At 44.6% G+C, this 22,959-nt stretch overlaps 34 non-coding genes across 34 annotated transcripts; all 34 read right to left on the reverse strand.

Annotated features, from left to right (window-relative positions):
• Nucleotides 1-257: 257 nt before the first annotated feature.
• trnak-cuu (transfer RNA lysine (anticodon CUU)) lies at nucleotides 258-330 on the reverse strand. Its single transcript has one exon. It is a non-coding gene; the product is annotated as a tRNA-Lys (tRNA).
• A 425-nt stretch (nucleotides 331-755) lies between these two features.
• trnak-cuu (transfer RNA lysine (anticodon CUU)) lies at nucleotides 756-828 on the reverse strand. Its single transcript has one exon. It is a non-coding gene; the product is annotated as a tRNA-Lys (tRNA).
• A 425-nt stretch (nucleotides 829-1,253) lies between these two features.
• trnak-cuu (transfer RNA lysine (anticodon CUU)) lies at nucleotides 1,254-1,326 on the reverse strand. Its single transcript has one exon. It is a non-coding gene; the product is annotated as a tRNA-Lys (tRNA).
• Nucleotides 1,327-1,751: 425 nt separating this feature from the next.
• On the reverse strand, nucleotides 1,752-1,824 carry trnak-cuu (transfer RNA lysine (anticodon CUU)). The gene has a single exon. It is a non-coding gene; the product is annotated as a tRNA-Lys (tRNA).
• A 425-nt stretch (nucleotides 1,825-2,249) lies between these two features.
• On the reverse strand, nucleotides 2,250-2,322 carry trnak-cuu (transfer RNA lysine (anticodon CUU)). The gene has a single exon. It is a non-coding gene; the product is annotated as a tRNA-Lys (tRNA).
• Nucleotides 2,323-2,747: 425 nt separating this feature from the next.
• Nucleotides 2,748-2,820, reverse strand: trnak-cuu (transfer RNA lysine (anticodon CUU)). Its single transcript has one exon. It is a non-coding gene; the product is annotated as a tRNA-Lys (tRNA).
• Nucleotides 2,821-3,245: 425 nt separating this feature from the next.
• On the reverse strand, nucleotides 3,246-3,318 carry trnak-cuu (transfer RNA lysine (anticodon CUU)). Its single transcript has one exon. It is a non-coding gene; the product is annotated as a tRNA-Lys (tRNA).
• Nucleotides 3,319-3,743: 425 nt separating this feature from the next.
• On the reverse strand, nucleotides 3,744-3,816 carry trnak-cuu (transfer RNA lysine (anticodon CUU)). The gene has a single exon. It is a non-coding gene; the product is annotated as a tRNA-Lys (tRNA).
• Nucleotides 3,817-4,241: 425 nt separating this feature from the next.
• On the reverse strand, nucleotides 4,242-4,314 carry trnak-cuu (transfer RNA lysine (anticodon CUU)). The gene has a single exon. It is a non-coding gene; the product is annotated as a tRNA-Lys (tRNA).
• A 425-nt stretch (nucleotides 4,315-4,739) lies between these two features.
• trnak-cuu (transfer RNA lysine (anticodon CUU)) lies at nucleotides 4,740-4,812 on the reverse strand. The gene has a single exon. It is a non-coding gene; the product is annotated as a tRNA-Lys (tRNA).
• Nucleotides 4,813-5,237: 425 nt separating this feature from the next.
• trnak-cuu (transfer RNA lysine (anticodon CUU)) lies at nucleotides 5,238-5,310 on the reverse strand. The gene has a single exon. It is a non-coding gene; the product is annotated as a tRNA-Lys (tRNA).
• Nucleotides 5,311-5,735: 425 nt separating this feature from the next.
• Nucleotides 5,736-5,808, reverse strand: trnak-cuu (transfer RNA lysine (anticodon CUU)). Its single transcript has one exon. It is a non-coding gene; the product is annotated as a tRNA-Lys (tRNA).
• A 425-nt stretch (nucleotides 5,809-6,233) lies between these two features.
• On the reverse strand, nucleotides 6,234-6,306 carry trnak-cuu (transfer RNA lysine (anticodon CUU)). The gene has a single exon. It is a non-coding gene; the product is annotated as a tRNA-Lys (tRNA).
• A 425-nt stretch (nucleotides 6,307-6,731) lies between these two features.
• Nucleotides 6,732-6,804, reverse strand: trnak-cuu (transfer RNA lysine (anticodon CUU)). Its single transcript has one exon. It is a non-coding gene; the product is annotated as a tRNA-Lys (tRNA).
• A 2,915-nt stretch (nucleotides 6,805-9,719) lies between these two features.
• Nucleotides 9,720-9,792, reverse strand: trnak-cuu (transfer RNA lysine (anticodon CUU)). Its single transcript has one exon. It is a non-coding gene; the product is annotated as a tRNA-Lys (tRNA).
• A 425-nt stretch (nucleotides 9,793-10,217) lies between these two features.
• Nucleotides 10,218-10,290, reverse strand: trnak-cuu (transfer RNA lysine (anticodon CUU)). The gene has a single exon. It is a non-coding gene; the product is annotated as a tRNA-Lys (tRNA).
• Nucleotides 10,291-10,715: 425 nt separating this feature from the next.
• trnak-cuu (transfer RNA lysine (anticodon CUU)) lies at nucleotides 10,716-10,788 on the reverse strand. The gene has a single exon. It is a non-coding gene; the product is annotated as a tRNA-Lys (tRNA).
• A 425-nt stretch (nucleotides 10,789-11,213) lies between these two features.
• Nucleotides 11,214-11,286, reverse strand: trnak-cuu (transfer RNA lysine (anticodon CUU)). The gene has a single exon. It is a non-coding gene; the product is annotated as a tRNA-Lys (tRNA).
• A 425-nt stretch (nucleotides 11,287-11,711) lies between these two features.
• trnak-cuu (transfer RNA lysine (anticodon CUU)) lies at nucleotides 11,712-11,784 on the reverse strand. The gene has a single exon. It is a non-coding gene; the product is annotated as a tRNA-Lys (tRNA).
• A 927-nt stretch (nucleotides 11,785-12,711) lies between these two features.
• On the reverse strand, nucleotides 12,712-12,784 carry trnak-cuu (transfer RNA lysine (anticodon CUU)). Its single transcript has one exon. It is a non-coding gene; the product is annotated as a tRNA-Lys (tRNA).
• Nucleotides 12,785-13,209: 425 nt separating this feature from the next.
• trnak-cuu (transfer RNA lysine (anticodon CUU)) lies at nucleotides 13,210-13,282 on the reverse strand. Its single transcript has one exon. It is a non-coding gene; the product is annotated as a tRNA-Lys (tRNA).
• Nucleotides 13,283-14,197: 915 nt separating this feature from the next.
• trnak-cuu (transfer RNA lysine (anticodon CUU)) lies at nucleotides 14,198-14,270 on the reverse strand. Its single transcript has one exon. It is a non-coding gene; the product is annotated as a tRNA-Lys (tRNA).
• A 425-nt stretch (nucleotides 14,271-14,695) lies between these two features.
• On the reverse strand, nucleotides 14,696-14,768 carry trnak-cuu (transfer RNA lysine (anticodon CUU)). Its single transcript has one exon. It is a non-coding gene; the product is annotated as a tRNA-Lys (tRNA).
• A 931-nt stretch (nucleotides 14,769-15,699) lies between these two features.
• On the reverse strand, nucleotides 15,700-15,772 carry trnak-cuu (transfer RNA lysine (anticodon CUU)). Its single transcript has one exon. It is a non-coding gene; the product is annotated as a tRNA-Lys (tRNA).
• A 425-nt stretch (nucleotides 15,773-16,197) lies between these two features.
• trnak-cuu (transfer RNA lysine (anticodon CUU)) lies at nucleotides 16,198-16,270 on the reverse strand. Its single transcript has one exon. It is a non-coding gene; the product is annotated as a tRNA-Lys (tRNA).
• Nucleotides 16,271-17,194: 924 nt separating this feature from the next.
• Nucleotides 17,195-17,267, reverse strand: trnak-cuu (transfer RNA lysine (anticodon CUU)). Its single transcript has one exon. It is a non-coding gene; the product is annotated as a tRNA-Lys (tRNA).
• A 425-nt stretch (nucleotides 17,268-17,692) lies between these two features.
• Nucleotides 17,693-17,765, reverse strand: trnak-cuu (transfer RNA lysine (anticodon CUU)). Its single transcript has one exon. It is a non-coding gene; the product is annotated as a tRNA-Lys (tRNA).
• A 962-nt stretch (nucleotides 17,766-18,727) lies between these two features.
• trnak-cuu (transfer RNA lysine (anticodon CUU)) lies at nucleotides 18,728-18,799 on the reverse strand. The gene has a single exon. It is a non-coding gene; the product is annotated as a tRNA-Lys (tRNA).
• A 425-nt stretch (nucleotides 18,800-19,224) lies between these two features.
• On the reverse strand, nucleotides 19,225-19,297 carry trnak-cuu (transfer RNA lysine (anticodon CUU)). Its single transcript has one exon. It is a non-coding gene; the product is annotated as a tRNA-Lys (tRNA).
• Nucleotides 19,298-19,722: 425 nt separating this feature from the next.
• On the reverse strand, nucleotides 19,723-19,795 carry trnak-cuu (transfer RNA lysine (anticodon CUU)). Its single transcript has one exon. It is a non-coding gene; the product is annotated as a tRNA-Lys (tRNA).
• Nucleotides 19,796-20,220: 425 nt separating this feature from the next.
• Nucleotides 20,221-20,293, reverse strand: trnak-cuu (transfer RNA lysine (anticodon CUU)). The gene has a single exon. It is a non-coding gene; the product is annotated as a tRNA-Lys (tRNA).
• A 425-nt stretch (nucleotides 20,294-20,718) lies between these two features.
• Nucleotides 20,719-20,791, reverse strand: trnak-cuu (transfer RNA lysine (anticodon CUU)). The gene has a single exon. It is a non-coding gene; the product is annotated as a tRNA-Lys (tRNA).
• Nucleotides 20,792-21,216: 425 nt separating this feature from the next.
• trnak-cuu (transfer RNA lysine (anticodon CUU)) lies at nucleotides 21,217-21,289 on the reverse strand. Its single transcript has one exon. It is a non-coding gene; the product is annotated as a tRNA-Lys (tRNA).
• A 1,419-nt stretch (nucleotides 21,290-22,708) lies between these two features.
• Nucleotides 22,709-22,781, reverse strand: trnak-cuu (transfer RNA lysine (anticodon CUU)). The gene has a single exon. It is a non-coding gene; the product is annotated as a tRNA-Lys (tRNA).
• Nucleotides 22,782-22,959: the final 178 nt, after the last annotated feature.

Genomic DNA, 22,959 nt, shown 5'->3' on the forward strand with positions numbered 1-22,959 from the left:
ACCAGGAGCAAGTATTCTTCTTGAAGCCCCTGCCTGTCTATTTCTTGTCCGGAAAATGATAATTTATTCAATCCATTTAGGAGTACAATTCATCGGTAATAGGGATGTCATTGAGATGACAGGTCAGAGTGCAGGCAGAGATAAAATACAAATTCATAGCCTTCTGTATCACCAGCTATGCAGGGTGGCAAGCCTGCTCGAAATTCCAAGCAGATGGTTGTTTGCGAAGTGAGTTGGTGCTTCGGCAGAGAAAAAAACACCCAACGTGGGGCTCGAACCCACGACCCTGAGATTAAGAGTCTCATGCTCTACCGACTGAGCTAGCCAGGTACCTCACTAGTGATTTTGACTTGGTTCGAATATCGTACATCCCAGTTTCTGCAAAATATGGTGATCAGTGAGTGTTGTTGATGGATCCTGTGGTGCAATCTGTTAGCGTGTTGTACTTATACAGCAGTATACAGTAATTCGATGCGAAGGTTATGAGTTCAAGCCCCACCAGGAGCAAGTATTCTTCTTGAAGCCCCTGCCTGTCTATTTCTTGTCCGGAAAATGATAATTTATTCAATCCATTTAGGAGTACAATTCATCGGTAATAGGGATGTCATTGAGATGACAGGTCAGAGTGCAGGCAGAGATAAAATACAAATTCATAGCCTTCTGTATCACCAGCTATGCAGGGTGGCAAGCCTGCTCGAAATTCCAAGCAGATGGTTGTTTGCGAAGTGAGTTGGTGCTTCGGCAGAGAAAATAAACACCCAACGTGGGGCTCGAACCCACGACCCTGAGATTAAGAGTCTCATGCTCTACCGACTGAGCTAGCCAGGTACCTCACTAGTGATTTTGACTTGGTTCGAATATCGTACATCCCAGTTTCTGCAAAATATGGTGATCAGTGAGTGTTGTTGATGGATCCTGTGGTGCAATCTGTTAGCGTGTTGTACTTATACAGCAGTATACAGTAATTCGATGCGAAGGTTATGAGTTCAAGCCCCACCAGGAGCAAGTATTCTTCTTGAAGCCCCTGCCTGTCTATTTCTTGTCCGGAAAATGATAATTTATTCAATCCATTTAGGAGTACAATTCATCGGTAATAGGGATGTCATTGAGATGACAGGTCAGAGTGCAGGCAGAGATAAAATACAAATTCATAGCCTTCTGTATCACCAGCTATGCAGGGTGGCAAGCCTGCTCGAAATTCCAAGCAGATGGTTGTTTGCGAAGTGAGTTGGTGCTTCGGCAGAGAAAATAAACACCCAACGTGGGGCTCGAACCCACGACCCTGAGATTAAGAGTCTCATGCTCTACCGACTGAGCTAGCCAGGTACCTCACTAGTGATTTTGACTTGGTTCGAATATCGTACATCCCAGTTTCTGCAAAATATGGTGATCAGTGAGTGTTGTTGATGGATCCTGTGGTGCAATCTGTTAGCGTGTTGTACTTATACAGCAGTATACAGTAATTCGATGCGAAGGTTATGAGTTCAAGCCCCACCAGGAGCAAGTATTCTTCTTGAAGCCCCTGCCTGTCTATTTCTTGTCCGGAAAATGATAATTTATTCAATCCATTTAGGAGTACAATTCATCGGTAATAGGGATGTCATTGAGATGACAGGTCAGAGTGCAGGCAGAGATAAAATACAAATTCATAGCCTTCTGTATCACCAGCTATGCAGGGTGGCAAGCCTGCTCGAAATTCCAAGCAGATGGTTGTTTGCGAAGTGAGTTGGTGCTTCGGCAGAGAAAATAAACACCCAACGTGGGGCTCGAACCCACGACCCTGAGATTAAGAGTCTCATGCTCTACCGACTGAGCTAGCCAGGTACCTCACTAGTGATTTTGACTTGGTTCGAATATCGTACATCCCAGTTTCTGCAAAATATGGTGATCAGTGAGTGTTGTTGATGGATCCTGTGGTGCAATCTGTTAGCGTGTTGTACTTATACAGCAGTATACAGTAATTCGATGCGAAGGTTATGAGTTCAAGCCCCACCAGGAGCAAGTATTCTTCTTGAAGCCCCTGCCTGTCTATTTCTTGTCCGGAAAATGATAATTTATTCAATCCATTTAGGAGTACAATTCATCGGTAATAGGGATGTCATTGAGATGACAGGTCAGAGTGCAGGCAGAGATAAAATACAAATTCATAGCCTTCTGTATCACCAGCTATGCAGGGTGGCAAGCCTGCTCGAAATTCCAAGCAGATGGTTGTTTGCGAAGTGAGTTGGTGCTTCGGCAGAGAAAATAAACACCCAACGTGGGGCTCGAACCCACGACCCTGAGATTAAGAGTCTCATGCTCTACCGACTGAGCTAGCCAGGTACCTCACTAGTGATTTTGACTTGGTTCGAATATCGTACATCCCAGTTTCTGCAAAATATGGTGATCAGTGAGTGTTGTTGATGGATCCTGTGGTGCAATCTGTTAGCGTGTTGTACTTATACAGCAGTATACAGTAATTCGATGCGAAGGTTATGAGTTCAAGCCCCACCAGGAGCAAGTATTCTTCTTGAAGCCCCTGCCTGTCTATTTCTTGTCCGGAAAATGATAATTTATTCAATCCATTTAGGAGTACAATTCATCGGTAATAGGGATGTCATTGAGATGACAGGTCAGAGTGCAGGCAGAGATAAAATACAAATTCATAGCCTTCTGTATCACCAGCTATGCAGGGTGGCAAGCCTGCTCGAAATTCCAAGCAGATGGTTGTTTGCGAAGTGAGTTGGTGCTTCGGCAGAGAAAATAAACACCCAACGTGGGGCTCGAACCCACGACCCTGAGATTAAGAGTCTCATGCTCTACCGACTGAGCTAGCCAGGTACCTCACTAGTGATTTTGACTTGGTTCGAATATCGTACATCCCAGTTTCTGCAAAATATGGTGATCAGTGAGTGTTGTTGATGGATCCTGTGGTGCAATCTGTTAGCGTGTTGTACTTATACAGCAGTATACAGTAATTCGATGCGAAGGTTATGAGTTCAAGCCCCACCAGGAGCAAGTATTCTTCTTGAAGCCCCTGCCTGTCTATTTCTTGTCCGGAAAATGATAATTTATTCAATCCATTTAGGAGTACAATTCATCGGTAATAGGGATGTCATTGAGATGACAGGTCAGAGTGCAGGCAGAGATAAAATACAAATTCATAGCCTTCTGTATCACCAGCTATGCAGGGTGGCAAGCCTGCTCGAAATTCCAAGCAGATGGTTGTTTGCGAAGTGAGTTGGTGCTTCGGCAGAGAAAATAAACACCCAACGTGGGGCTCGAACCCACGACCCTGAGATTAAGAGTCTCATGCTCTACCGACTGAGCTAGCCAGGTACCTCACTAGTGATTTTGACTTGGTTCGAATATCGTACATCCCAGTTTCTGCAAAATATGGTGATCAGTGAGTGTTGTTGATGGATCCTGTGGTGCAATCTGTTAGCGTGTTGTACTTATACAGCAGTATACAGTAATTCGATGCGAAGGTTATGAGTTCAAGCCCCACCAGGAGCAAGTATTCTTCTTGAAGCCCCTGCCTGTCTATTTCTTGTCCGGAAAATGATAATTTATTCAATCCATTTAGGAGTACAATTCATCGGTAATAGGGATGTCATTGAGATGACAGGTCAGAGTGCAGGCAGAGATAAAATACAAATTCATAGCCTTCTGTATCACCAGCTATGCAGGGTGGCAAGCCTGCTCGAAATTCCAAGCAGATGGTTGTTTGCGAAGTGAGTTGGTGCTTCGGCAGAGAAAATAAACACCCAACGTGGGGCTCGAACCCACGACCCTGAGATTAAGAGTCTCATGCTCTACCGACTGAGCTAGCCAGGTACCTCACTAGTGATTTTGACTTGGTTCGAATATCGTACATCCCAGTTTCTGCAAAATATGGTGATCAGTGAGTGTTGTTGATGGATCCTGTGGTGCAATCTGTTAGCGTGTTGTACTTATACAGCAGTATACAGTAATTCGATGCGAAGGTTATGAGTTCAAGCCCCACCAGGAGCAAGTATTCTTCTTGAAGCCCCTGCCTGTCTATTTCTTGTCCGGAAAATGATAATTTATTCAATCCATTTAGGAGTACAATTCATCGGTAATAGGGATGTCATTGAGATGACAGGTCAGAGTGCAGGCAGAGATAAAATACAAATTCATAGCCTTCTGTATCACCAGCTATGCAGGGTGGCAAGCCTGCTCGAAATTCCAAGCAGATGGTTGTTTGCGAAGTGAGTTGGTGCTTCGGCAGAGAAAATAAACACCCAACGTGGGGCTCGAACCCACGACCCTGAGATTAAGAGTCTCATGCTCTACCGACTGAGCTAGCCAGGTACCTCACTAGTGATTTTGACTTGGTTCGAATATCGTACATCCCAGTTTCTGCAAAATATGGTGATCAGTGAGTGTTGTTGATGGATCCTGTGGTGCAATCTGTTAGCGTGTTGTACTTATACAGCAGTATACAGTAATTCGATGCGAAGGTTATGAGTTCAAGCCCCACCAGGAGCAAGTATTCTTCTTGAAGCCCCTGCCTGTCTATTTCTTGTCCGGAAAATGATAATTTATTCAATCCATTTAGGAGTACAATTCATCGGTAATAGGGATGTCATTGAGATGACAGGTCAGAGTGCAGGCAGAGATAAAATACAAATTCATAGCCTTCTGTATCACCAGCTATGCAGGGTGGCAAGCCTGCTCGAAATTCCAAGCAGATGGTTGTTTGCGAAGTGAGTTGGTGCTTCGGCAGAGAAAATAAACACCCAACGTGGGGCTCGAACCCACGACCCTGAGATTAAGAGTCTCATGCTCTACCGACTGAGCTAGCCAGGTACCTCACTAGTGATTTTGACTTGGTTCGAATATCGTACATCCCAGTTTCTGCAAAATATGGTGATCAGTGAGTGTTGTTGATGGATCCTGTGGTGCAATCTGTTAGCGTGTTGTACTTATACAGCAGTATACAGTAATTCGATGCGAAGGTTATGAGTTCAAGCCCCACCAGGAGCAAGTATTCTTCTTGAAGCCCCTGCCTGTCTATTTCTTGTCCGGAAAATGATAATTTATTCAATCCATTTAGGAGTACAATTCATCGGTAATAGGGATGTCATTGAGATGACAGGTCAGAGTGCAGGCAGAGATAAAATACAAATTCATAGCCTTCTGTATCACCAGCTATGCAGGGTGGCAAGCCTGCTCGAAATTCCAAGCAGATGGTTGTTTGCGAAGTGAGTTGGTGCTTCGGCAGAGAAAATAAACACCCAACGTGGGGCTCGAACCCACGACCCTGAGATTAAGAGTCTCATGCTCTACCGACTGAGCTAGCCAGGTACCTCACTAGTGATTTTGACTTGGTTCGAATATCGTACATCCCAGTTTCTGCAAAATATGGTGATCAGTGAGTGTTGTTGATGGATCCTGTGGTGCAATCTGTTAGCGTGTTGTACTTATACAGCAGTATACAGTAATTCGATGCGAAGGTTATGAGTTCAAGCCCCACCAGGAGCAAGTATTCTTCTTGAAGCCCCTGCCTGTCTATTTCTTGTCCGGAAAATGATAATTTATTCAATCCATTTAGGAGTACAATTCATCGGTAATAGGGATGTCATTGAGATGACAGGTCAGAGTGCAGGCAGAGATAAAATACAAATTCATAGCCTTCTGTATCACCAGCTATGCAGGGTGGCAAGCCTGCTCGAAATTCCAAGCAGATGGTTGTTTGCGAAGTGAGTTGGTGCTTCGGCAGAGAAAATAAACACCCAACGTGGGGCTCGAACCCACGACCCTGAGATTAAGAGTCTCATGCTCTACCGACTGAGCTAGCCAGGTACCTCACTAGTGATTTTGACTTGGTTCGAATATCGTACATCCCAGTTTCTGCAAAATATGGTGATCAGTGAGTGTTGTTGATGGATCCTGTGGTGCAATCTGTTAGCGTGTTGTACTTATACAGCAGTATACAGTAATTCGATGCGAAGGTTATGAGTTCAAGCCCCACCAGGAGCAAGTATTCTTCTTGAAGCCCCTGCCTGTCTATTTCTTGTCCGGAAAATGATAATTTATTCAATCCATTTAGGAGTACAATTCATCGGTAATAGGGATGTCATTGAGATGACAGGTCAGAGTGCAGGCAGAGATAAAATACAAATTCATAGCCTTCTGTATCACCAGCTATGCAGGGTGGCAAGCCTGCTCGAAATTCCAAGCAGATGGTTGTTTGCGAAGTGAGTTGGTGCTTCGGCAGAGAAAATAAACACCCAACGTGGGGCTCGAACCCACGACCCTGAGATTAAGAGTCTCATGCTCTACCGACTGAGCTAGCCAGGTACCTCACTAGTGATTTTGACTTGGTTCGAATATCGTACATCCCAGTTTCTGCAAAATATGGTGATCAGTGAGTGTTGTTGATGGATCCTGTGGTGCAATCTGTTAGCGTGTTGTACTTATACAGCAGTATACAGTAATTCGATGCGAAGGTTATGAGTTCAAGCCCCACCAGGAGCAAGTATTCTTCTTGAAGCCCCTGCCTGTCTATTTCTTGTCCGGAAAATGATAATTTATTCAATCCATTTAGGAGTACAATTCATCGGTAATAGGGATGTCATTGAGATGACAGGTCAGAGTGCAGGCAGAGATAAAATACAAATTCATAGCCTTCTGTATCACCAGCTATGCAGGGTGGCAAGCCTGCTCGAAATTCCAAGCAGATGGTTGTTTGCGAAGTGAGTTGGTGCTTCGGCAGAGAAAATAAACACCCAACGTGGGGCTCGAACCCACGACCCTGAGATTAAGAGTCTCATGCTCTACCGACTGAGCTAGCCAGGTACCTCACTAGTGATTTTGACTTGGTTCGAATATCGTACATCCCAGTTTCTGCAAAATATGGTGATCAGTGAGTGTTGTTGATGGATCCTGTGGTGCAATCTGTTAGCGTGTTGTACTTATACAGCAGTATACAGTAATTCGATGCGAAGGTTATGAGTTCAAGCCCCACCAGGAGCAAGTATTCTTCTTGAAGCCCCTGCCTGTCTATTTCTTGTCCGGAAAATGATAATTTATTCAATCCATTTAGGAGTACAATTCATCGGTAATAGGGATGTCATTGAGATGACAGGTCAGAGTGCAGGCAGAGATAAAATACAAATTCATAGCCTTCTGTATCACCAGCTATGCAGGGTGGCAAGCCTGCTCGAAATTCCAAGCAGATGGTTGTTTGCGAAGTGAGTTGGTGCTTCGGCAGAGAAAATAAATACCCAACAGTGGGCTCGAACCCACGACCATGAGATTAAGAGTCTCATGCTCTACCGACTGAGCTAGCCAGGTACCTCACTAGTGATTTTGACTTGGTTCGAATATCGTACATCCCAGTTTCTGCAAAATATGGTGATCAGTGAGTGTTGTTGATGGATCCTGTGGTGCAATCTGTTAGCGTGTTGTACTTATACAGCAGTATACAGTAATTCGATGCGAAGGTTATGAGTTCAAGCCCCACCAGGAGCAAGTATTCTTCTTGAAGCCCCTGCCTGTCTATTTCTTGTCCGGAAAATGATAATTTATTCAATCCATTTAGGAGTACAATTCATCGGTAATAGGGATGTCATTGAGATGACAGGTCAGAGTGCAGGCAGAGATAAAATACAAATTCATAGCCTTCTGTATCACCAGCTATGCAGGGTGGCAAGCCTGCTCGAAATTCCAAGCAGATGGTTGTTTGCGAAGTGAGTTGGTGCTTCGGCAGAGAAAATAAACACCCAACGTGGGCCTGAACCCACGACCCTGAGATTAAGAGTCTCATGCTCTACCGACTGAGCTAGCCAGGTCCCTCACTAGTGATTTTGACTTGGTTCGAATATCGTACATCCCAGTTTCTGCAAAATATGGTGATCAGTGAGTGTTGTTGATGGATCCTGTGGTGCAATCTGTTAGCGTGTTGTACTTATACAGCAGTATACAGTAATTCGATGCGAAGGTTATGAGTTCAAGCCCCACCAGGAGCAAGTATTCTTCTTGAAGCCCCTGCCTGTCTATTTCTTGTCCGGAAAATGATAATTTATTCAATCCATTTAGGAGTACAATTCATCGGTAATAGGGATGTCATTGAGATGACAGGTCAGAGTGCAGGCAGAGATAAAATACAAATTCATAGCCTTCTGTATCACCAGCTATGCAGGGTGGCAAGCCTGCTCGAAATTCCAAGCAGATGGTTGTTTGCGAAGTGAGTTGGTGCTTCGGCAGAGAAAATAAACACCCAACGTGGGGCTCGAAACCCACACGACCCTGAGATTAAGAGTCTCATGCTCTACCGACTGAGCTAGCCAGGTACCTCACTAGTGATTTTGACTTGGTTCGAATATCGTACATCCCAGTTTCTGCAAAATATGGTGATCAGTGAGTGTTGTTGATGGATCCTGTGGTGCAATCTGTTAGCGTGTTGTACTTATACAGCAGTATACAGTAATTCGATGCGAAGGTTATGAGTTCAAGCCCCACCAGGAGCAAGTATTCTTCTTGAAGCCCCTGCCTGTCTATTTCTTGTCCGGAAAATGATAATTTATTCAATCCATTTAGGAGTACAATTCATCGGTAATAGGGATGTCATTGAGATGACAGGTCAGAGTGCAGGCAGAGATAAAATACAAATTCATAGCCTTCTGTATCACCAGCTATGCAGGGTGGCAAGCCTGCTCGAAATTCCAAGCAGATGGTTGTTTGCGAAGTGAGTTGGGGCTTCGGCAGAGAAAATAAACACCCAACGTGGGGCTCGACCCACGACCTTGAGATGAAGAGTCTCATGCTCTACCGACTGAGCTAGCCAGGTACTTCACTAGTAATTTTGACTTGGTTCGAATATCGTACATCCCAGTTTCTGCAAAATATGGTGATCAGTGAGTGTTGTTGATGGATCCTGTGGTGCAATCTGTTAGCGTGTTGTACTTATACAGCAGTATACAGTAATTCGATGCGAAGGTTATGAGTTCAAGCCCCACCAGGAGCAAGTATTCTTCTTGAAGCCCCTGCCTGTCTATTTCTTGTCCGGAAAATGATAATTTATTCAATCCATTTAGGAGTACAATTCATCGGTAATAGGGATGTCATTGAGATGACAGGTCAGAGTGCAGGCAGAGATAAAATACAAATTCATAGCCTTCTGTATCACCAGCTATGCAGGGTGGCAAGCCTGCTCGAAATTCCAAGCAGATGGTTGTTTGCGAAGTGAGTTGGTGCTTCGGCAGAGAAAATAAACACCCAACGTGGGGCTCGAACCACGACCCTGAGATTAAGAGTCTCATGCTCTACCGACTGAGCTAGCCAGGTACCTCACTAGTGATTTTGACTTGGTTCGAATATCGTACATCCCAGTTTCTGCAAAATATGGTGATCAGTGAGTGTTGTTGATGGATCCTGTGGTGCAATCTGTTAGCGTGTTGTACTTATACAGCAGTATACAGTAATTCGATGCGAAGGTTATGAGTTCAAGCCCCACCAGGAGCAAGTATTCTTCTTGAAGCCCCTGCCTGTCTATTTCTTGTCCGGAAAATGATAATTTATTCAATCCATTTAGGAGTACAATTCATCGGTAATAGGGATGTCATTGAGATGACAGGTCAGAGTGCAGGCAGAGATAAAATACAAATTCATAGCCTTCTGTATCACCAGCTATGCAGGGTGGCAAGCCTGCTCGAAATTCCAAGCAGATGGTTGTTTGCGAAGTGAGTTGGTGCTTCGGCAGAGAAAATAAACACCCAACGTGGGGCTCGAACCCACGACCCTGAGATTAAGAGTCTCATGCTCTACCGACTGAGCTAGCCAGGTACCTCACTAGTGATTTTGACTTGGTTCGAATATCGTACATCCCAGTTTCTGCAAAATATGGTGATCAGTGAGTGTTGTTGATGGATCCTGTGGTGCAATCTGTTAGCGTGTTGTACTTATACAGCAGTATACAGTAATTCGATGCGAAGGTTATGAGTTCAAGCCCCACCAGGAGCAAGTATTCTTCTTGAAGCCCCTGCCTGTCTATTTCTTGTCCGGAAAATGATAATTTATTCAATCCATTTAGGAGTACAATTCATCGGTAATAGGGATGTCATTGAGATGACAGGTCAGAGTGCAGGCAGAGATAAAATACAAATTCATAGCCTTCTGTATCACCAGCTATGCAGGGTGGCAAGCCTGCTCGAAATTCCAAGCAGATGGTTGTTTGCGAAGTGAGTTGGTGCTTCGGCAGAGAAAATAAACACCCAACGTGGGGCTCGAACCCACGACCCTGAGATTAAGAGTCTCATGCTCTACCGACTGAGCTAGCCAGGTACCTCACTAGTGATTTTGACTTGGTTCGAATATCGTACATCCCAGTTTCTGCAAAATATGGTGATCAGTGAGTGTTGTTGATGGATCCTGTGGTGCAATCTGTTAGCGTGTTGTACTTATACAGCAGTATACAGTAATTCGATGCGAAGGTTATGAGTTCAAGCCCCACCAGGAGCAAGTATTCTTCTTGAAGCCCCTGCCTGTCTATTTCTTGTCCGGAAAATGATAATTTATTCAATCCATTTAGGAGTACAATTCATCGGTAATAGGGATGTCATTGAGATGACAGGTCAGAGTGCAGGCAGAGATAAAATACAAATTCATAGCCTTCTGTATCACCAGCTATGCAGGGTGGCAAGCCTGCTCGAAATTCCAAGCAGATGGTTGTTTGCGAAGTGAGTTGGTGCTTCGGCAGAGAAAATAAACACCCAACGTGGGGCTCGAACCCACGACCCTGAGATTAAGAGTCTCATGCTCTACCGACTGAGCTAGCCAGGTACCTCACTAGTGATTTTGACTTGGTTCGAATATCGTACATCCCAGTTTCTGCAAAATATGGTGATCAGTGAGTGTTGTTGATGGATCCTGTGGTGCAATCTGTTAGCGTGTTGTACTTATACAGCAGTATACAGTAATTCGATGCGAAGGTTATGAGTTCAAGCCCCACCAGGAGCAAGTATTCTTCTTGAAGCCCCTGCCTGTCTATTTCTTGTCCGGAAAATGATAATTTATTCAATCCATTTAGGAGTACAATTCATCGGTAATAGGGATGTCATTGAGATGACAGGTCAGAGTGCAGGCAGAGATAAAATACAAATTCATAGCCTTCTGTATCACCAGCTATGCAGGGTGGCAAGCCTGCTCGAAATTCCAAGCAGATGGTTGTTTGCGAAGTGAGTTGGTGCTTCGGCAGAGAAAATAAACACCCAACGTGGGGCTCGAACCCACGACCCTGAGATTAAGAGTCTCATGCTCTACCGACTGAGCTAGCCAGGTACCTCACTAGTGATTTTGACTTGGTTCGAATATCGTACATCCCAGTTTCTGCAAAATATGGTGATCAGTGAGTGTTGTTGATGGATCCTGTGGTGCAATCTGTTAGCGTGTTGTACTTATACAGCAGTATACAGTAATTCGATGCGAAGGTTATGAGTTCAAGCCCCACCAGGAGCAAGTATTCTTCTTGAAGCCCCTGCCTGTCTATTTCTTGTCCGGAAAATGATAATTTATTCAATCCATTTAGGAGTACAATTCATCGGTAATAGGGATGTCATTGAGATGACAGGTCAGAGTGCAGGCAGAGATAAAATACAAATTCATAGCCTTCTGTATCACCAGCTATGCAGGGTGGCAAGCCTGCTCGAAATTCCAAGCAGATGGTTGTTTGCGAAGTGAGTTGGTGCTTCGGCAGAGAAAATAAACACCCAACGTGGGGCTCGAACCCACGACCCTGAGATTAAGAGTCTCATGCTCTACCGACTGAGCTAGCCAGGTACCTCACTAGTGATTTTGACTTGGTTCGAATATCGTACATCCCAGTTTCTGCAAAATATGGTGATCAGTGAGTGTTGTTGATGGATCCTGTGGTGCAATCTGTTAGCGTGTTGTACTTATACAGCAGTATACAGTAATTCGATGCGAAGGTTATGAGTTCAAGCCCCACCAGGAGCAAGTATTCTTCTTGAAGCCCCTGCCTGTCTATTTCTTGTCCGGAAAATGATAATTTATTCAATCCATTTAGGAGTACAATTCATCGGTAATAGGGATGTCATTGAGATGACAGGTCAGAGTGCAGGCAGAGATAAAATACAAATTCATAGCCTTCTGTATCACCAGCTATGCAGGGTGGCAAGCCTGCTCGAAATTCCAAGCAGATGGTTGTTTGCGAAGTGAGTTGGTGCTTCGGCAGAGAAAATAAACACCCAACGTGGGGCTCGAACCCACGACCCTGAGAGAGATTAAGAGTCTCATGCTCTACCGACTGAGCTAGCCAGGTACCTCACTAGTGATTTTGACTTGGTTCGAATATCGTACATCCCAGTTTCTGCAAAATATGGTGATCAGTGAGTGTTGTTGATGGATCCTGTGGTGCAATCTGTTAGCGTGTTGTACTTATACAGCAGTATACAGTAATTCGATGCGAAGGTTATGAGTTCAAGCCCCACCAGGAGCAAGTATTCTTCTTGAAGCCCCTGCCTGTCTATTTCTTGTCCGGAAAATGATAATTTATTCAATCCATTTAGGAGTACAATTCATCGGTAATAGGGATGTCATTGAGATGACAGGTCAGAGTGCAGGCAGAGATAAAATACAAATTCATAGCCTTCTGTATCACCAGCTATGCAGGGTGGCAAGCCTGCTCGAAATTCCAAGCAGATGGTTGTTTGCGAAGTGAGTTGGTGCTTCGGCAGAGAAAATAAACACCCAACGTGGGGCTCGAACCCACGACCCTGAGATTAAGAGTCTCATGCTCTACCGACTGAGCTAGCCAGGTACCTCACTAGTGATTTTGACTTGGTTCGAATATCGTACATCCCAGTTTCTGCAAAATATGGTGATCAGTGAGTGTTGTTGATGGATCCTGTGGTGCAATCTGTTAGCGTGTTGTACTTATACAGCAGTATACAGTAATTCGATGCGAAAGTTATGAGTTCAAGCCCCACCAGGAGCAAGTATTCTTCTTGAAGCCCCTGCCTGTCTATTTCTTGTCCGGAAAATGATAATTTATTCAATCCATTTAGGAGTACAATTCATCGGTAATAGGGATGTCATTGAGATGACAGGTCAGAGTGCAGGCAGAGATAAAATACAAATTCATAGCCTTCTGTATCACCAGCTATGCAGGGTGGCAAGCCTGCTCGAAATTCCAAGCAGATGGTTGTTTGCGAAGTGAGTTGGTGCTTCGGCAGAGAAAATAAACACCCAACGTGGGGCTCGAACCCACGACCCTGAGATTAAGAGTCTCATGCTCTACCGACTGAGCTAGCCAGGTACCTCACTAGTGATTTTGACTTGGTTCGAATATCGTACATCCCAGTTTCTGCAAAATATGGTGATCAGTGAGTGTTGTTGATGGATCCTGTGGTGCAATCTGTTAGCGTGTTGTACTTATACAGCAGTATACAGTAATTCGATGCGAAGGTTATGAGTTCAAGCCCCACCAGGAGCAAGTATTCTTCTTGAAGCCCCTGCCTGTCTAGTTCTTGTCCGGAAAATGATACTTTATTCAATGCATTTAGGAGTACAATTCATCGGTAATAGGGATGTCATTGAGATGACAGGTCAGAGTGCAGGCAGAGATAAAATACAAATTCATAGCCTTCTGTATCACCAGCTATGCAGGGTGGCAAGCCTGCTCGAAATTCCAAGCAGATGGATGTTTGCGAAGTGAGTTGGTGCTTCGGCAGAGAAAATAAATACCCAACGTGGGGCTCGAACCCACGATCAAGAGTCTCATGCTCTACCGACTGAGCTAGCCAGGTACCTCACTAGTGATTTTGACTTGGTTCGAATATCGTACATCCCAGTTTCTGCAAAATATGGTGATCAGTGAGTGTTGTTGATGGATCCTGTGGTGCAATCTGTTAGCGTGTTGTACTTATACAGCAGTATACAGTAATTCGATGCGAAGGTTATGAGTTCAAGCCCCACCAGGAGCAAGTATTCTTCTTGAAGCCCCTGCCTGTCTATTTCTTGTCCGGAAAATGATAATTTATTCAATCCATTTAGGAGTACAATTCATCGGTAATAGGGATGTCATTGAGATGACAGGTCAGAGTGCAGGCAGAGATAAAATACAAATTCATAGCCTTCTGTATCACCAGCTATGCAGGGTGGCAAGCCTGCTCGAAATTCCAAGCAGATGGTTGTTTGCGAAGTGAGTTGGTGCTTCGGCAGAGAAAATAAACACCCAACGTGGGGCTCGAACCCACGACCCTGAGATTAAGAGTCTCATGCTCTACCGACTGAGCTAGCCAGGTACCTCACTAGTGATTTTGACTTGGTTCGAATATCGTACATCCCAGTTTCTGCAAAATATGGTGATCAGTGAGTGTTGTTGATGGATCCTGTGGTGCAATCTGTTAGCGTGTTGTACTTATACAGCAGTATACAGTAATTCGATGCGAAGGTTATGAGTTCAAGCCCCACCAGGAGCAAGTATTCTTCTTGAAGCCCCTGCCTGTCTATTTCTTGTCCGGAAAATGATAATTTATTCAATCCATTTAGGAGTACAATTCATCGGTAATAGGGATGTCATTGAGATGACAGGTCAGAGTGCAGGCAGAGATAAAATACAAATTCATAGCCTTCTGTATCACCAGCTATGCAGGGTGGCAAGCCTGCTCGAAATTCCAAGCAGATGGTTGTTTGCGAAGTGAGTTGGTGCTTCGGCAGAGAAAATAAACACCCAACGTGGGGCTCGAACCCACGACCCTGAGATTAAGAGTCTCATGCTCTACCGACTGAGCTAGCCAGGTACCTCACTAGTGATTTTGACTTGGTTCGAATATCGTACATCCCAGTTTCTGCAAAATATGGTGATCAGTGAGTGTTGTTGATGGATCCTGTGGTGCAATCTGTTAGCGTGTTGTACTTATACAGCAGTATACAGTAATTCGATGCGAAGGTTATGAGTTCAAGCCCCACCAGGAGCAAGTATTCTTCTTGAAGCCCCTGCCTGTCTATTTCTTGTCCGGAAAATGATAATTTATTCAATCCATTTAGGAGTACAATTCATCGGTAATAGGGATGTCATTGAGATGACAGGTCAGAGTGCAGGCAGAGATAAAATACAAATTCATAGCCTTCTGTATCACCAGCTATGCAGGGTGGCAAGCCTGCTCGAAATTCCAAGCAGATGGTTGTTTGCGAAGTGAGTTGGTGCTTCGGCAGAGAAAATAAACACCCAACGTGGGGCTCGAACCCACGACCCTGAGATTAAGAGTCTCATGCTCTCATGCTCTACCGACTGAGCTAGCCAGGTACCTCACTAGTGATTTTGACTTGGTTCGAATATCGTACATCCCAGTTTCTGCAAAATATGGTGATCAGTGAGTGTTGTTGATGGATCCTGTGGTGCAATCTGTTAGCGTGTTGTACTTATACAGCAGTATACAGTAATTCGATGCGAAGGTTATGAGTTCAAGCCCCACCAGGAGCAAGTATTCTTCTTGAAGCCCCTGCCTGTCTATTTCTTGTCCGGAAAATGATAATTTATTCAATCCATTTAGGAGTACAATTCATCGGTAATAGGGATGTCATTGAGATGACAGGTCAGAGTGCAGGCAGAGATAAAATACAAATTCATAGCCTTCTGTATCACCAGCTATGCAGGGTGGCAAGCCTGCTCGAAATTCCAAGCAGATGGTTGTTTGCGAAGTGAGTTGGTGCTTCGGCAGAGAAAATAAACACCCAACGTGGGGCTCGAACCCACGACCCTGAGATTAAGAGTCTCATGCTCTACCGACTGAGCTAGCCAGGTACCTCACTAGTGATTTTGACTTGGTTCGAATATCGTACATCCCAGTTTCTGCAAAATATGGTGATCAGTGAGTGTTGTTGATGGATCCTGTGGTGCAATCTGTTAGCGTGTTGTACTTATACAGCAGTATACAGTAATTCGATGCGAAGGTTATGAGTTCAAGCCCCACCAGGAGCAAGTATTCTTCTTGAAGCCCCTGCCTGTCTATTTCTTGTCCGGAAAATGATAATTTATTCAATCCATTTAGGAGTACAATTCATCGGTAATAGGGATGTCATTGAGATGACAGGTCAGAGTGCAGGCAGAGATAAAATACAAATTCATAGCCTTCTGTATCACCAGCTATGCAGGGTGGCAAGCCTGCTCGAAATTCCAAGCAGATGGTTGTTTGCGAAGTGAGTTGGTGCTTCGGCAGAGAAAATAAACACCCAACGTGGGGCTCGAACCCACGACCCTGAGATTAAGAGTCTCATGCTCTACCGACTGAGCTAGCCAGGTACCTCACTAGTGATTTTGACTTGGTTCGAATATCGTACATCCCAGTTTCTGCAAAATATGGTGATCAGTGAGTGTTGTTGATGGATCCTGTGGTGCAATCTGTTAGCGTGTTGTACTTATACAGCAGTATACAGTAATTCGATGCGAAGGTTATGAGTTCAAGCCCCACCAGGAGCAAGTATTCTTCTTGAAGCCCCTGCCTGTCTATTTCTTGTCCGGAAAATGATAATTTATTCAATCCATTTAGGAGTACAATTCATCGGTAATAGGGATGTCATTGAGATGACAGGTCAGAGTGCAGGCAGAGATAAAATACAAATTCATAGCCTTCTGTATCACCAGCTATGCAGGGTGGCAAGCCTGCTCGAAATTCCAAGCAGATGGTTGTTTGCGAAGTGAGTTGGTGCTTCGGCAGAGAAAATAAACACCCAACGTGGGGCTCGAACCCACGACCCTGAGATTAAGAGTCTCATCTCTCTACCGACTGAGCTAGCCAGGTACCTCACTAGTGATTTTGACTTGGTTCGAATATCGTACATCCCAGTTTCTGCAAAATATGGTGATCAGTGAGTGTTGTTGATGGATCCTGTGGTGCAATCTGTTAGCGTGTTGTACTTATACAGCAGTATACAGTAATTCGATGCGAAGGTTATGAGTTCAAGCCCCACCAGGAGCAAGTATTCTTCTTGAAGCCCCTGCCTGTCTATTTCTTGTCCGGAAAATGATAATTTATTCAATCCATTTAGGAGTACAATTCATCGGTAATAGGGATGTCATTGAGATGACAGGTCAGAGTGCAGGCAGAGATAAAATACAAATTCATAGCCTTCTGTATCACCAGCTATGCAGGGTGGCAAGCCTGCTCGAAATTCCAAGCAGATGGTTGTTTGCGAAGTGAGTTGGTGCTTCGGCAGAGAAAATAAACACCCAACGTGGGGCTCGAACCCACGACCCTGAGATTAAGAGTCTCATGCTCTACCGACTGAGCTAGCCAGGTACCTCACTAGTGATTTTGACTTGGTTCGAATATCGTACATCCCAGTTTCTGCAAAATATGGTGATCAGTGAGTGTTGTTGATGGATCCTGTGGTGCAATCTGTTAGCGTGTTGTACTTATACAGCAGTATACAGTAATTCGATGCGAAGGTTATGAGTTCAAGCCCCACCAGGAGCAAGTATTCTTCTTGAAGCCCCTGCCTGTCTATTTCTTGTCCGGAAAATGATAATTTATTCAATCCATTTAGGAGTACAATTCATCGGTAATAGGGATGTCATTGAGATGACAGGTCAGAGTGCAGGCAGAGATAAAATACAAATTCATAGCCTTCTGTATCACCAGCTATGCAGGGTGGCAAGCCTGCTCGAAATTCCAAGCAGATGGTTGTTTGCGAAGTGAGTTGGTGCTTCGGCAGAGAAAATAAACACCCAACGTGGGGCTCGAACCCACGACCCTGAGATTAAGAGTCTCATGCTCTACCGACTGAGCTAGCCAGGTACCTCACTAGTGATTTTGACTTGGTTCGAATATCGTACATCCCAGTTTCTGCAAAATATGGTGATCAGTGAGTGTTGTTGATGGATCCTGTGGTGCAATCTGTTAGCGTGTTGTACTTATACAGCAGTATACAGTAATTCGATGCGAAGGTTATGAGTTCAAGCCCCACCAGGAGCAAGTATTCTTCTTGAAGCCCCTGCCTGTCTATTTCTTGTCCGGAAAATGATAATTTATTCAATCCATTTAGGAGTACAATTCATCGGTAATAGGGATGTCATTGAGATGACAGGTCAGAGTGCAGGCAGAGATAAAATACAAATTCATAGCCTTCTGTATCACCAGCTATGCAGGGTGGCAAGCCTGCTCGAAATTCCAAGCAGATGGTTGTTTGCGAAGTGAGTTGGTGCTTCGGCAGAGAAAATAAACACCCAACGTGGGGCTCGAACCCACGACCCTGAGATTAAGAGTCTCATGCTCTACGTGGGGAAAAACCCTGAGATTAAGAGTCTCATGCTCTACCGACTGAGCTAGCCAGGTACCTCACTAGTGATTTTGACTTGGTTCGAATATCGTACATCCCAGTTTCTGCAAAATATGGTGATCAGTGAGTGTTGTTGATGGATCCTGTGGTGCAATCTGTTAGCGTGTTGTACTTATACAGCAGTATACAGTAATTCGATGCGAAGGTTATGAGTTCAAGCCCCACCAGGAGCAAGTATTCTTCTTGAAGCCCCTGCCTGTCTATTTCTTGTCCGGAAAATGATAATTTATTCAATCCATTTAGGAGTACAATTCATCGGTAATAGGGATGTCATTGAGATGACAGGTCAGAGTGCAGGCAGAGATAAAATACAAATTCATAGCCTTCTGTATCACCAGCTATGCAGGGTGGCAAGCCTGCTCGAAATTCCAAGCAGATGGTTGTTTGCGAAGTGAGTTGGTGCTTCGGCAGAGAAAATAAACACCCAACGTGGGGCTCGAACCCACGACCCTGAGATTAAGAGTCTCATGCTCTACCACTGAGCTAGCCAGGTACCTCACTAGTGATTTTGACTTGGTTCGAATATCGTACATCCCAGTTTCTGCAAAATATGGTGATCAGTGAGTGTTGTTGATGGATCCTGTGGTGCAATCTGTTAGCGTGTTGTACTTATACAGCAGTATACAGTAATTCGATGCGAAGGTTATGAGTTCAAGCCCCACCAGGAGCAAGTATTCTTCTTGAAGCCCCTGCCTGTCTATTTCTTGTCCGGAAAATGATAATTTATTCAATCCATTTAGGAGTACAATTCATCGGTAATAGGGATGTCATTGAGATGACAGGTCAGAGTGCAGGCAGAGATAAAATACAAATTCATAGCCTTCTGTATCACCAGCTATGCAGGGTGGCAAGCCTGCTCGAAATTCCAAGCAGATGGTTGTTTGCGAAGTGAGTTGGTGCTTCGGCAGAGAAAATAAACACCCAACGTGGGGCTCGAACCCACGACCCTGAGATTAAGAGTCTCATGCTCTACCGACTGAGCTAGCCAGGTACCTCACTAGTGATTTTGACTTGGTTCGAATATCGTACATCCCAGTTTCTGCAAAATATGGTGATCAGTGAGTGTTGTTGATGGATCCTGTGGTGCAATCTGTTAGCGTGTTGTACTTATACAGCAGTATACAGTAATTCGATGCGAAGGTTATGAGTTCAAGCCCCACCAGGAGCAAGTATTCTTCTTGAAGCCCCTGCCTGTCTATTTCTTGTCCGGAAAATGATAATTTATTCAATCCATTTAGGAGTACAATTCATCGGTAATAGGGATGTCATTGAGATGACAGGTCAGAGTGCAGGCAGAGATAAAATACAAATTCATAGCCTTCTGTATCACCAGCTATGCAGGGTGGCAAGCCTGCTCGAAATTCCAAGCAGATGGTTGTTTGCGAAGTGAGTTGGTGCTTCGGCAGAGAAAATAAACACCCAACGTGGGGCTCGAACCCACGACCCTGAGATTAAGAGTCTCATGCTCTACCGACTGAGCTAGCCAGGTACCTCACTAGTGATTTTGACTTGGTTCGAATATCGTACATCCCAGTTTCTGCAAAATATGGTGATCAGTGAGTGTTGTTGATGGATCCTGTGGTGCAATCTGTTAGCGTGTTGTACTTATACAGCAGTATACAGTAATTCGATGCGAAGGTTATGAGTTCAAGCCCCACCAGGAGCAAGTATTCTTCTTGAAGCCCCTGCCTGTCTATTTCTTGTCCGGAAAATGATAATTTATTCAATCCATTTAGGAGTACAATTCATCGGTAATAGGGATGTCATTGAGATGACAGGTCAGAGTGCAGGCAGAGATAAAATACAAATTCATAGCCTTCTGTATCACCAGCTATGCAGGGTGGCAAGCCTGCTCGAAATTCCAAGCAGATGGTTGTTTGCGAAGTGAGTTGGTGCTTCGGCAGAGAAAATAAACACCCAACGTGGGGCTCGAACCCACGACCCTGAGATTAAGAGTCTCATGCTCTACCGACTGAGCTAGCCAGGTACCTCACTAGTGATTTTGACTTGGTTCGAATATCGTACATCCCAGTTTCTGCAAAATATGGTGATCAGTGAGTGTTGTTGATGGATCCTGTGGTGCAATCTGTTAGCGTGTTGTACTTATACAGCAGTATACAGTAATTCGATGCGAAGGTTATGAGTTCAAGCCCCACCAGGAGCAAGTATTCTTCTTGAAGCCCCTGCCTGTCTATTTCTTGTCCGGAAAATGATAATTTATTCAATCCATTTAGGAGTACAATTCATCGGTAATAGGGATGTCATTGAGATGACAGGTCAGAGTGCAGGCAGAGATAAAATACAAATTCATAGCCTTCTGTATCACCAGCTATGCAGGGTGGCAAGCCTGCTCGAAATTCCAAGCAGATGGTTGTTTGCGAAGTGAGTTGGTGCTTCGGCAGAGAAAATAAACACCCAACGTGGGGCTCGAACCCACGACCCTGAGATTAAGAGTCTCATGCTCTACCGACTGAGCTAGCCAGGTACCTCACTAGTGATTTTGACTTGGTTCGAATATCGTACATCCCAGTTTCTGCAAAATATGGTGATCAGTGAGTGTTGTTGATGGATCCTGTGGTGCAATCTGTTAGCGTGTTGTACTTATACAGCAGTATACAGTAATTCGATGCGAAGGTTATGAGTTCAAGCCCCACCAGGAGCAAGTATTCTTCTTGAAGCCCCTGCCTGTCTATTTCTTGTCCGGAAAATGATAATTTATTCAATCCATTTAGGAGTACAATTCATCGGTAATAGGGATGTCATTGAGATGACAGGTCAGAGTGCAGGCAGAGATAAAATACAAATTCATAGCCTTCTGTATCACCAGCTATGCAGGGTGGCAAGCCTGCTCGAAATTCCAAGCAGATGGTTGTTTGCGAAGTGAGTTGGTGCTTCGGCAGAGAAAATAAACACCCAACGTGGGGCTCGAACCCACGACCCTGAGATTAAGAGTCTCATGCTCTACCGACTGAGCTAGCCAGGTACCTCACTAGTGATTTTGACTTGGTTCGAATATCGTACATCCCAGTTTCTGCAAAATATGGTGATCAGTGAGTGTTGTTGATGGATCCTGTGGTGCAATCTGTTAGCGTGTTGTACTTATACAGCAGTATACAGTAATTCGATGCGAAGGTTATGAGTTCAAGCCCCACCAGGAGCAAGTATTCTTCTTGAAGCCCCTGCCTGTCTATTTCTTGTCCGGAAAATGATAATTTATTCAATCCATTTAGGAGTACAATTCATCGGTAATAGGGATGTCATTGAGATGACAGGTCAGAGTGCAGGCAGAGATAAAATACAAATTCATAGCCTTCTGTATCACCAGCTATGCAGGGTGGCAAGCCTGCTCGAAATTCCAAGCAGATGGTTGTTTGCGAAGTGAGTTGGTGCTTCGGCAGAGAAAATAAACACCCAACGTGGGGCTCGAACCCACGACCCTGAGATTAAGAGTCTCATGCTCTACCGACTGAGCTAGCCGGTACCTCACTAGTGATTTTGACTTGGTTCGAATATCGTACATCCCAGTTTCTGCAAAATATGGTGATCAGTGAGTGTTGTTGATGGATCCTGTGGTGCAATCTGTTAGCGTGTTGTACTTATACAGCAGTATACAGTAATTCGATGCGAAGGTTATGAGTTCAAGCCCCACCAGGAGCAAGTATTCTTCTTGAAGCCCCTGCCTGTCTATTTCTTGTCCGGAAAATGATAATTTATTCAATCCATTTAGGAGTACAATTCATCGGTAATAGGGATGTCATTGAGATGACAGGTCAGAGTGCAGGCAGAGATAAAATACAAATTCATAGCCTTCTGTATCACCAGCTATGCAGGGTGGCAAGCCTGCTCGAAATTCCAAGCAGATGGTTGTTTGCGAAGTGAGTTGGTGCTTCGGCAGAGAAAATAAACACCCAACGTGGGGCTCGAACCCACGACCCTGAGATTAAGAGTCTCATGCTCTACCGACTGAGCTAGCCAGGACCTCACTAGTGATTTTGACTTGGTTCGAATATCGTACATCCCAGTTTCTGCAAAATATGGTGATCAGTGAGTGTTGTTGATGGATCCTGTGGTGCAATCTGTTAGCGTGTTGTACTTATACAGCAGTATACAGTAATTCGATGCGAAGGTTATGAGTTCAAGCCCCACCAGGAGCAAGTATTCTTCTTGAAGCCCCTGCCTGTCTATTTCTTGTCCGGAAAATGATAATTTATTCAATCCATTTAGGAGTACAATTCATCGGTAATAGGGATGTCATTGAGATGACAGGTCAGAGTGCAGGCAGAGATAAAATACAAATTCATAGCCTTCTGTATCACCAGCTATGCAGGGTGGCAAGCCTGCTCGAAATTCCAAGCAGATGGTTGTTTGCGAAGTGAGTTGGTGCTTCGGCAGAGAAAATAAACACCCAACGTGGGGCTCGAACCCACGACCCTGAGATTAAGAGTCTCATGCTCTACCGACTGAGCTAGCCAGGTACCTCACTAGTGATTTTGACTTGGTTCGAATATCGTACATCCCAGTTTCTGCAAAATATGGTGATCAGTGAGTGTTGTTGATGGATCCTGTGGTGCAATCTGTTAGCGTGTTGTACTTATACAGCAGTATACAGTAATTCGATGCGAAGGTTATGAGTTCAAGCCCCACCAGGAGCAA

Source organism: Oncorhynchus nerka, unplaced genomic scaffold, assembly GCF_034236695.1.
Source record: "Oncorhynchus nerka isolate Pitt River unplaced genomic scaffold, Oner_Uvic_2.0 unplaced_scaffold_977, whole genome shotgun sequence".
In the NCBI taxonomy this organism is placed as follows: domain Eukaryota; kingdom Metazoa; phylum Chordata; class Actinopteri; order Salmoniformes; family Salmonidae; genus Oncorhynchus; species Oncorhynchus nerka.